Raw genomic sequence first — 12,355 nt, forward strand, 5'->3', positions numbered from 1 at the left:
ATGTATCTAAACTGATTTTTAAAAACCGTTTTTTGTCTTTGATCAGTTTTCAAGGTACCAGTGTTGCATGCCCGAAACAAATCCTCGGATTTAAGAACCTCTCTCTCTCACGGTCAGAGATATCCAATGATACCAGCTTTTCGTCCAACTTATGAAGTAAATGAGACTGACTGATATCATGCACTGCTTGAAAATCCTCAATAATAGACTATATGACTGATGCTGGCAGTAAAAGTTTTGCCTGCAACTTTAAATAAAAGAAAGCCAAATTGTTCAAGAAAAGGGATTCATCTGCTCTCTCTGGCAGCACCGCTGCTTGGTCTCCCTCGTTATCATCACTTACGTTACGTCGTCAGTCAAATCCCCCTCCAACACTGAAACATCCTCAACTTGTTCATTGGTTGCCGTTAGTCTCGTCTCTGTTCCTACTGTTACATGGCCCAGAAGACTGGATACTGTACAAGACTTGTGTACTGTGGAAAAATTAGAAATAAAGGAAGAGACGACTGAAAACGTTCTCCCACACTGACGAAATGGACAAGAAACGGCCCTGCCCTCTCCGATATGAGAGTTTAAACTGGATAAATCATTGCATCTAACATTGCAAAATTCTACATGACAAGATACACACTCGATTGCAGTTACCTGTGCTCTCCTCTTATCTTTATGCTCTCGATATACATGACATTCCAACTGCGTCATGTTTCTGAACGAACGGGAGCAATCAAAAAAGGCGCATTTAAACAACGCGGTTGGAAGACTCGCATGTACTTTCATATGCCTAACAAACGCATACTTCGTTAAGCATTGGTGACCACAATACTGACATGTAAACATGCTTTCATACTAAGCTATCGCTGGCGAATGATTGGCCGTTATGATACTAACTAGTTTGATGAATTCGAAACGCACGTAGCCTACCTGCACAATCCGGCGACACTCTAGCCAGCTGCAACAAAAAATACTCAAAGTACAGGGTTGCCTTGGAAAAGAACAAGAAAATTTATGTGAAATACAGATCAACGTATTCTGTTGGAAATCAAAAACGAACAAATTGTGATATAATTACTTTTAAATTCGCGTAGCCTATTAGGTGTGACACTCGAAACTTGGCATTGCTTTGTTAGCAAATTCTCTGTCGCCACTACTAACCAACGGCTTCCCAATATCCATAGCAATTTCCAGTTAATTACTGAAAATTCAAACGGTGTTATGCAGTTAAGAGCAAAACGCCCACAATGCTGTTCTGTCTTAAGCAATGTGCCGTATATCAATAAAACAGCAGATTACTGTAGGAATTTCCCTGTAATTTCACATCAATTTCATGCCGTGTACCAACAATGACAATGAGTTTGCTTTTATATTTATTGATTTTTATAGATTTAATCAGCTGGACGTGAAATGTTCTTCTGCGGGCGTTTGGGCATATTATCTTACCGTTGTCAAGCAAAACTCTGCTTCGTAGTTCTAATTGGACCGTCCTTATGCAGACACTCTGGTTTGTAGTTCTAGTCGCACCGTTGTTAAGCAAACATCTCTGGTCGTAAGTTCTATGAAAACAATGATTTTATCAAGAAAAAATAGTTCATTCCCGTTTCATACCATGCAATTTGTTGTGTTCAATAATAGATGTTACAGGTTGAGTGTATTCTGACCACTAGGAGGCACTGTATTACTTTCCCGAGAGTAGTTGGAAGACTACCCTAGTAAGGATGTGACGTAAGGGGAAAGTGTGTTGACCAGGAGAGATTGGGTTAAAATCAGAGACTGTAAAAAATATGGACACAGCTACTGTGACGTCACCCATTGACTCTCCGTGGGTCTCTAAAACACGTTTAGAAGCTCAATGGCGGGCGCGGCCATTTTCTCGATTTGGAACCAAAACCATAGAGTTAAGCGGTCTTGTGATTTTATAATTTGATTGACAGTCCGGTGCGGAAAAGCCCCTCAACCTGAACGAGGCTAGCTGACTGTCTGCCGTTATGTTTTAAAATATATTATCAGATGTTTACGGAGTTTAATTTCCATCCGTGACTGTACTGTGTCATGTAATCACGTTATGTATGACATTAAAAATACAATTAGGCTATGTTCAGTTATCTTCAATTTATGTTTCTCAGCAAAACGAATATGCTTAGCTAGCATATCAGCTTGCCAGTGAGCTAGGTAGGCTGTCCGTGGTTAGCTCACGCGTTAGCAATATGAACCACAGGGGAAGAACATTGACTACACTGATGGTCAATCAATCGGAGATGTGTAGGCTACTGGTGATTTGACTAGGCAAATTTTCGTATAACTGTCTGGTAGATCTGTTAACCGAGCAAGTTATCGTCGTAGGTTTTCGCCAGTCAGATAATGAGCCTGCTACTACTAGCTACTCCATCGCCGTTTGTGGTGTTCACTTGCTGGGTGACGCTAGGTGACCGATCGTTCGCAAATCACTTTCTACCGAACAAAAATTAACACTCAGCGGTGATTAACAAATCTACCAAGTATTTTAATAACTGATCTGCAGGCGTGTAAATATGACAACGCACTTTGTACGGCAAGTTTTCCACCTGGTGCATGAAGAAAAATAATGTAGCCTACGTTGAATTTCTAATTATTATTAGGCTATTATTTTTTTCTTGTAAATCATCAAAACCAATGGAGAAAAGCCAATATACGCAAGGAGCCCCCAGAACCGATTCTGAGAACCACTGTCTTAAATGCCTAGCTTGTCGGTCTCTTAAATGCTAAAAACATGTTCCTTTCTAAATGCCAAGATGGTTAATTTCGTTAAATTCTGTGTGTGTGATTTCATCGTGTGTTGTATATTCAGCAAATGAACCTTGAAACTCTTAATTCGCTTCGTGAAACTGAAAAAGTGTTTATCCCAAAATCGGGATTATAGTAGCTTTGTCACATGCGTGAAGCATGGCCCAGGTAGACATTTACGGAATGTACACGACTGACAAGCCGCCAAACACGTTTGACAGATTGAATGTTTGCCGGTTAAGGTTAGCTAGCTAGTCAAATGGCTTGGTAGCCGAAGTTGCGAACTGTTTTAGCACAGGCTACTACTGGACTACCAAATATAGCAAGCTGATTACGCTTTCTGCCAAGTAATTATTTGGTTAAGTAGGCTAAAGGAAATAGTAAAAATGACTCGGATACCGAAAAACTTAAGAGGAGGATTATTTTATGGTCGTCTAGAGCAGCTGTAAATAGCACACGCCATAATGAAATCACCACGAAATGGGATGCCTGCATTTTCAGACTTAGCACAAATCCATCTGCCTAGCACTGTCACCCTTTTAAAACGGTGTGTTCGTAGACATAGCGTCTTTCTAAAACGGATTTTGAATGCAGCTAGCTTAATGAATAATGAGGCCTTTTAAATGCCTGGGGCAAATAAAAGAGGCGATTGGGCTCCACAGTTAACGAAAAAGCACCTGCGTGGGCACCGGAATGCGCTTCCGCAGTTCGTTGGGCGAATAGCGATCTCATAAATCTGAATTCCCGACACAGAAATAATTAACCAGTTCTTCTATAATGAACGCTGTGGCATTGGATACAATTTAAACAAAATAATTGATAGAATACTAACCTGTAATCGGCAGCAGTTGTGTGCGTCACCCGTTTTAAATACAGAGTATAATGCTATTAGCGATCTCATAAATTCAAATTCCCGAGACAGATATAATTAGCCAGTATATCTAAAACGAACTTGGTGTAATTGGAAACACGTTATAAGCGGTACACGTCCTCCAGATAGATCGCGTGGGCACCGGAATGCGCATCCGCAGTTCGTTGGGCGAATAGCGATCTCATAAATCTGAATTCCCGACACAGAAATAATTAACCAGTTCTTCTATAATGAACGCTGTGGCATTGGATACAATTTAAACAAAATAATTGATAGAATACTAACCTGTAATCGGCAGCAGTTGTGTGCGTCACCCGATTTAAATACAAAGTATAATGCTATTAGCGATCTCATAAATTCAAATTCCCGAGACAGATATAATTAGCCAGTATATCTAAAACGAACTTGGTGTAATTGGAAACACGTTATAAGCGGTACACGTCCTCCAGATAGATCGCGTGGGCACCGGAATGCGCTTCCGCAGTTCGTTGGGCGAATAGCCGATCTCATAAATCTGAATTCCCGACACAAAAATAATTCACCAATTCTTCTATAACGAACGCTGTGGCACTGGATACAATTTAAACAAAATAATTGATAGAATACTAACCTGTAATCGGCAGCAGTTGTGTGCGTCACCCGTTTTAAATACAGAGTATAATGCTATTAGCGATCTCATAAATTCAAATTCCCGAGACAGATATAATTAGCCAGTATATCTAAAACGAACTTGGTGTAATTGGAAACACGTTATAAGCGGTACACGTCCTCCAGATAGATCGCGTGGGCACCGGAATGCGCTTCCGCAGTTCGTTGGGCGAATAGCGATCTCATAAATCTGAATTCCCGACACAGAAATAATTAACCAGTTCTTCTATAATGAACGCTGTGGCACTGGATACAATTTAAACAAAATAATTGATAGAATACTAACCTGTAATCGGCAGCAGTTGTGTGCGTCACCCGTTTTAAATACAGAGTATAATGCTATTAGCGATCTCATAAATTCAAATTCCCGAGACAGATATAATTAGCCAGTATATCTAAAACGAACTTGGTGTAATTGGAAACACGTTATAAGCGGTACACGTCCTCCAGATAGATCGCGTGGGCACCGGAATGCGCTTCCGCAGTTCGTTGGGCGAATAGCGATCTCATAAATCTGAATTCCCGACACAGAAATAATTCACCAATTCTTCTATAACGAACGCTGTGGCACTGGATACAATTTAAACAAAATAATTGATAGAATACTAACCTGTAATCGGCAGCAGTTGTGTGCGTCACCCGTTTTAAATACAGAGTATAATGCTATTAGCGATCTCATAAATTCAAATTCCCGAGACAGATATAATTAGCCAGTATATCTAAAACGAACTTGGTGTAATTGGAAACACGTTATAAGCGGTACACGTCCTCCAGATAGATCGCGTGGGCACCGGAATGCGCTTCCGCAGTTCGTTGGGCGAATAGCGATCTCATAAATCTGAATTCCCGACACAGAAATAATTCACCGAATTCTTCTATAACGAACGCTGTGGCATTGGATACAATTTAAACAAAATAATTGATAGAATACTAACCTGTAATCGGCAGCAGTTGTGTGCGTCACCCGTTTTAAATACAGAGTATAATGCTATTAGCGATCTCATAAATTCAAATTCCCGAGACAGATATAATTAGCCAGTATATCTAAAACGAACTTGGTGTAATTGGAAACACGTTATAAGCGGTACACGTCCTCCAGATAGATCGCGTGGGCACCGGAATGCGCTTCCGCAGTTCGTTGGGCGAATAGCGATCTCATAAATCTGAATTCCCGACACAGAAATAATTCACCAATTCTTCTATAACGAACGCTGTGGCACGGATACAATTTAAACAAAATAATTGATAGAATACTAACCTGTAATCGGCAGCAGTTGTGTGCGTCACCCGTTTTAAATACAGAGTATAATGCTATTAGCGATCTCATAAATTCAAATTCCCGAGACAGATATAATTAGCCAGTATATCTAAAACGAACTTGGTGTAATTGGAAACACGTTATAAGCGGTACACGTCCTCCAGATAGATCGCGTGGGCACCGGAATGCGCTTCCGCAGTTCGTTGGGCGAATAGCGATCTCATAAATCTGAATTCCCGACACAGAAATAATTAACCAGTTCTTCTATAATGAACGCTGTGGCATTGGATACAATTTAAACAAAATAATTGATAGAATACTAACCTGTAATCGGCAGCAGTTGTGTGCGTCACCCGTTTTAAATACAGAGTATAATGCTATTAGCGATCTCATAAATTCAAATTCCCGAGACAGATATAATTAGCCAGTATATCTAAAACGAACTTGGTGTAATTGGAAACACGTTATAAGCGGTACACGTCCTCCAGATAGATCGCGTGGGCACCGGAATGCGCTTCCGCAGTTCGTTGGGCGAATAGCGATCTCATAAATCTGAATTCCCGACACAGAAATAATTAACCAGTTCTTCTATAATGAACGCTGTGGCATTGGATACAATTTAAACAAAATAATTGATAGAATACTAACCTGTAATCGGCAGCAGTTGTGTGCGTCACCCGTTTTAAATACAGAGTATAATGCTATTAGCGATCTCATAAATTCAAATTCCCGAGACAGATATAATTAGCCAGTATATCTAAAACGAACTTGGTGTAATTGGAAACACGTTATAAGCGGTACACGTCCTCCAGATAGATCGCGTGGGCACCGGAATGCGCTTCCTACAGTTCGTTGGGCGAATAGCGATCTCATAAATCTGAATTCCCGACACAGAAATAATTAACCAGTTCTTCTATAATGAACGCTGTGGCATTGGATACAATTTAAACAAAATAATTGATAGAATACTAACCTGTAATCGGCAGCAGTTGTGTGCGTCACCCGTTTTAAATACAGAGTATAATGCTATTAGCGACCTCATAAATCCAAATTCCCGAGACAGATATAATTAGCCAGTACATCTAAAACGAACTTGGTGTAATTGGACACAATTTACAAGCGGTACACGTCCTCCAGATAGATCGCGTGGGCACCGGAATGCGCTTCCGCAGTTCGTTAGGCGAATAGCGATCTCATAAATCTGAATTCCCGACACAGAAATAATTCACGAATTCTTCTATAACGAACGCTGTGGCACTGGATACAATTTAAACAAAATAATTGATAGAATACTAACCTGTAATCGGCAGCAGTTGTGTGCGTCACCCGTTTTAAATACAGAGTATAATGCTATTAGCGATCTCATAAATTCAAATTCCCGAGACAGATATAATTAGCCAGTATATCTAAAACGAACTTGGTGTAATTGGAAACACGTTATAAGCGGTACACGTCCTCCAGATAGATCGCGCGGGCACCGGAATGCGCTTCCGCAGTTCGTTGGGCGAATAGCGATCTCATAAATCTGAATTCCCGACACAGAAATAATTAACCAGTTCTTCTATAATGAACGCTGTGGCATTGGATACAATTTAAACAAAATAATTGATAGAATACTAACCTGTAATCGGCAGCAGTTGTGTGCGTCACCCGTTTTAAATACAGAGTATAATGCTATTAGCGACCTCATAAATCCAAATTCCGAGACAGATATAATTAGCCAGTACATCTAAAACGAACTTGGTGTAATTGGAGACAATTTACAAGCGGTACACGTCCTCCTGATAGATCGCGTGGGCACCGGAATGCGCTTCCGCAGTTCGTTAGGCGAATAGCGATCTCATAAATCTGAATTCCCGACACAGAAATAATTCACGAATTCTTCTATAACGAACGCTGTGGCATTGGATACAATTTAAAATATGTTTTATTAAATTTTATTGGGTATGAAACATTTTTCATTCAATTTCTGGAATTTTCCTGAATATGCCAAACATGTCCAGGGGATGTAATATTATGGTGCAGTTGCCATGAAAATACCCTTTTGTTGAAGCATTTTACATGCAATCCATGTTATTATTACATAAGGCATAATACAGTAATATAATGAAAACACGTGCATCCAAGTAACTTATTGTTTTATCACACGGCTCTGGGTTCTTTGAAGTACAGGATGAGTCCCAGCCTGCAGGCCCGTTCAAATGCCAGCCTTTTCTGGGTCCCTGTTTGACTCCCCTCTACACCATTCTCTGGGAAGGAGCTGAGCAGGGTGTTGAGCTCATCGAGGAAGCTTCCCAGGGGCCCTGGAGGGCGATAGATAACAACAATGTACAAGTTAACAGGATAGGTGATTGAGACAGAGTGGTATTCAAAGGTAGAGATGGAGAGGTGAGAAAGGGGGAGAACAGAGAATTTCCAAGAGGGAGAGATCAGCAAACCTGTGCCCCCACCACGGCCAGACGGGCGGAGGGCGTGAGAGAAGGAGAAGGAGGAGGAGAGGGCTGCAGGGGTTGCAGTGTTGCCTGGTGTGATCCAGGTCTCAGTGAGGGCAAGGAAATGTAGGGAGAAGAGGGACGCGTAGGCTGAAATGAAGTCAGCCTTCCGCGTAGCAGACTGGCAGTTCCATAGCCCTCCTGCGACCGTGAAGTCGTCACAGGGGGGTCAGTGAGGGATAGCGAAGTTTGGAGAGGTTCCGTCGCCACGGGGTCCTCGCCTGCGGAGGCGAGTTCTGTAGGGGAGAGAACAGGTTGGGATGGGGTTGACACATAGCATAGCAGTGAGGACAGGGAAGGCCTGTGGTGTGGCCACATGGTCAAGGAAAAGTTTAATTAAACATACACATGCATACCGAGAACAATCAATCGAGGACTGTCAGGCAAAGTTAAGGACCTCTCAACGTCAGCAGCAGAGGCAGAAACCTGCAGAGAACAAACAATATGAAATTAAACGCATTTAAATATTATTAGGGATACAGTGCCCTCCATAATGTTTGGGACAAAGACCCATCATTTATTGATTTGCCTCTGTACTCCACAATTTGAGATTTGTAATAAAAAAAAGTATTTACATGCATATCAGGTGAACAGTGTATGAATTACAGCCCTTTTTATACACAATCCCCCCAATTTTAGGGCACCATGCTTGGGACACAGCAATGTTACAGTGCACATCATGAAGGAGTACACCCTCTCTGAAAAATGGAAATCCAGCTTTATCGCTTTACAAATAAAAAAGATATTATGTAGTGTTTCAGCAACACTGCAATACTGCAATGCTAAACAGGAAAGCATGTTTTTTTAACCAACATTATAAAAAGCCATGTTGCAAATGAGTATACCCCCTCTGAGCAAAATTTGTTTCTGCTTCTAAATTATGACCATCACAAAAAAGAAAACAAAATTGACAGGTATTGGGATGGCAGGTATGCCATCCCACCAAGTTACGCCTTGGTGGAGGCATGCCCCATACCTATACAGCACAGAGAGTTTGGCACTTTTCAGGGTTCCCCACAGAAATAACCACAACAGCCACAGACACTCAGCCATTAAAAACATTAAATTCTGTACATTCTGACCCCATTTCAACAGACAGATGTCATAAACACCTTCACATGTCCACACAATAAAGCCCCAAACTAAGGGGATTTTACGTTTTCTCCTTCTTCTTCTTCATCTTCTCATTCTTATTTTTCCTGCCGCCTATCCCACTAATAACATGTCTCCCCATTGGACATTTTACAGACACCCGCCAAATCTTCACCTACACGACCCTATGAAAAACTCGCATACACACGCAAAATACCCATACCTTTTTACTCTGAAACATTTTGAGTTCAAACAGCTAGCCCGCCTGTGGCCTAGTGGGTAAGGTTACAGGTTTGGGAACACAGGGTTGGAAGTTCAAGCCCAGCTAGGAATGTGTTTCTTTAACCTGCTTTTACCCTCACTAATAATTGTCTACTACTTCTCAATTATTGCTTTTGCACCATATCTACCAGCCGTTCCCCAAACTGTATTATGACGAACCATCTGCACGTTCAATTGTTAACCGGCTACAATATTGCAAAGCCATATGGATTCAACGGGAGCTCTTCTGTGCTAACTCGCCTGTGTTCTTCTTTAAAACCACGGACAGGTTTGCTAATGATATTTCACGCATTGCATATCTATGTCATGGTGCTGCCCTAACAAAGTGACAGACTGGTAAACCTCCGGTTGAACGATTGAATCCCGCCTCGTTCTCAGGCAGATAATTTCCTCTTTTACACTAACGTTCTCTTACGCTTATATTTTCTTTACCAAAACTCACTCATGGCCACCCATATGCATTTCATGATGGCAAATGAAATACTTTTATCAAAAGGTTACACCAGTTCACAGCTGTGCCATTTCTACTAACTACATTTCTTCACTTGGCTACTGTACAAAACCTTCTTATCAGCAAACGCCACATTTCTACATCATGTTACCTCGCCCTGTTCTCTATCCAGCCACATACAAACAATTACTATGTATGTACGTTCTGCAACTACCCATTAAAATATTACATTTAAAAACATGATTCAGTACTAGTACTGAACATGAAAAAAACATAGCAGTGCAATAGATTTCACGTGTTACTTAACCCCCCACTTTAACAGCTGGCACTTTATAGCGACTGTTATATATACCGTTCGATAAGGAATATAAGCTCGCTCATGGTCACTCCATTTACTTCGCACTATACTCCGTGATCATGTCAACTTTCACCTACATGCCCATTCTGCTAAAAACATATTGTTTCAACTCCGAAATTTAATAATTTCACCCTAATTTCTCTCACACTGTTGTTATTTTCTCATATGCAAAACCTGCTGGGACATATGCGTCTGCTCCTATTCTCCACTATCATGTTTTCCGGTTCTAGTTTAGCAAAACAGCGAAAGGATTCCTACCTGCAGATAAGCCTATCAAAATGCCTTATAAACCTTACAAACACTAAAAGTGCATCTCCACGAAATAACAGACAACGGAGCAGGACAGAAGGCTACACAAGTTGCGACCTAGAGAGTTATAATTCTACGGGCTTGCTGATTCTTTTGTCAGTTGGATGGACGTGAGTACATACACTGGCCATATTTCACATGCATCTCTGATACGTTTTACACTTATACGCCACCGCACCCTTTGTCACAGCCACTGTTTTACATAGATAGCAAACCGAAACTGCTAAACAGTACACGCTCATCAGACTGTACAAATTCACACAAGGATAGCCATAATCCACAAACGTTTCTTACAGGGTCACTTCGCATTTCTCACTCTCATAATAAAACTCTTTGCAAAAAGAAATGATATCTCATAAAAAACACGTTTACAACAAAAATGCCAAGTTACTCAGAAGTATTGACATCAAAATGACGCCAAGTTATGGAATGGAATGGAATGTGATGGTGAAGGGCTACTGGATCTCAAGGAGCTTGACAGTGATGAACTGCCTTCTGGGGACTGGAGTAGGGGGGTAGCACAACTTATGGCATCGGGCAATGAAAACAAAAATCTATCATTATGAATATTGACTAAAATTATGCCATAATTAATTAGATAAAACAATAAGCTTTTTAATACACTCTTTAATTTGGTAGTGAAGTAGTAAATATACAGTACCTGCTCATTTCCATGCATTTAAATGTTTTCTGCACTGAATTGGTCGAATAACCTCTGCAATTTCCTGTTCTCTTATGTACTGCAAGTCATCTTTGCTTTCCACTCCCTGGTGTAAGATCGTTTCTTCTGGCACACTTGGCAGGACAGAAATGACTGCGTCCTTGATGCTCTCACTTATATCAGACATTCTGAAGGAAAGGAGTGGCGAAGGGCTATTAGAGACAGACCAAACATGTTGTACACAGGCAAAGGGTAATAGTCAAGCAGGCTTGCATGTTCGAGGCAGAAATAATTTGAAATGGGGTTCTCTGGGCCCATCTTTAGGCAGTAAATCCCCTGATCAAAAAGGAAATCAGACTGGCATTTCTCTGTGACAAAGTAAACACAACTGTTGCAAACAAGAATCAGTTCTATCTTGCCAAAGACTAGTCCCTCATCATTCTTCTCAAAGACAACACACGTGGCTTTTTTTGTAGCTTGTGCCTTTAACGGTGACATTGTGTACAGCCACAGAGCTACGTAGCTGGAGGCCTAAATACAACCTTCCTATCTAAAACTCTCGAACGTGCTGCGTCCAACCAACTTTCCTCTTTTCTTTCTAAACATAACCTCCAAGACCCTCAGCAGTCTGGTTTCAGACCCGGTCACTCGACGAAGACTGCCCTGCTCTCCGTCACTGAGTCTCTCCACGCAGCACACGCAGCATCCCGTTCATCTGTCCTAATTCTTCTTGACCTCTCAGCTGCCTTCGACACCGTTGACCATCCTACACTTCTGTCTTCCCTGACAGAATTGGGAATTTGCGGACCAGCCCTCAACTGGATTGCGTCCTATCTCTCCGGCCGCTCCTTCCAGGTTGCCTGGGCCGGTGCAGTATCAGCTCCTCGTCCCCTCACAACTGGGGTCCCTCAGGGCTCTGTCCTTGGTCCCCTCCTCTTTTCTCTGTATACTAGGTCCCTTGGCCCTGTTATTGCCGCCCATGGCATGTCATATCATCTCTATGCAGATGATATTCAACTTTTCTACTCTTTCTCTCCCACAGACACTCAGGTCTCCGATCGCATATCCGCCTGCCTGAGTGACATCCAGAGCTGGATGACCAAACACCAGCTCAAGCTCAACACAAGCAAAACGGAACTTCTCCATATTCCTTCTCTTACCTCTCCCACTTCTCAT

General features: G+C 41.5%; 1 long non-coding RNA gene across 1 annotated transcript; it reads right to left on the reverse strand.

The window, feature by feature from the left end:
* Positions 1-341: 341 nt before the first annotated feature.
* LOC118210961 lies at positions 342-1,851 on the reverse strand. The gene is made up of 3 exons (XR_004761940.1): positions 1,438-1,851; positions 922-982; positions 342-473 (listed from the first exon to the last, which is right to left on the reverse strand). It is a non-coding gene; the product is annotated as an uncharacterized LOC118210961 (long non-coding RNA).
* Positions 1,852-12,355: the final 10,504 nt, after the last annotated feature.

The sequence above is a fragment of the Anguilla anguilla genome, chromosome 13, assembly GCF_013347855.1.
Source record: "Anguilla anguilla isolate fAngAng1 chromosome 13, fAngAng1.pri, whole genome shotgun sequence".
NCBI classification, from domain to species: Eukaryota; Metazoa; Chordata; class Actinopteri; order Anguilliformes; family Anguillidae; genus Anguilla; species Anguilla anguilla.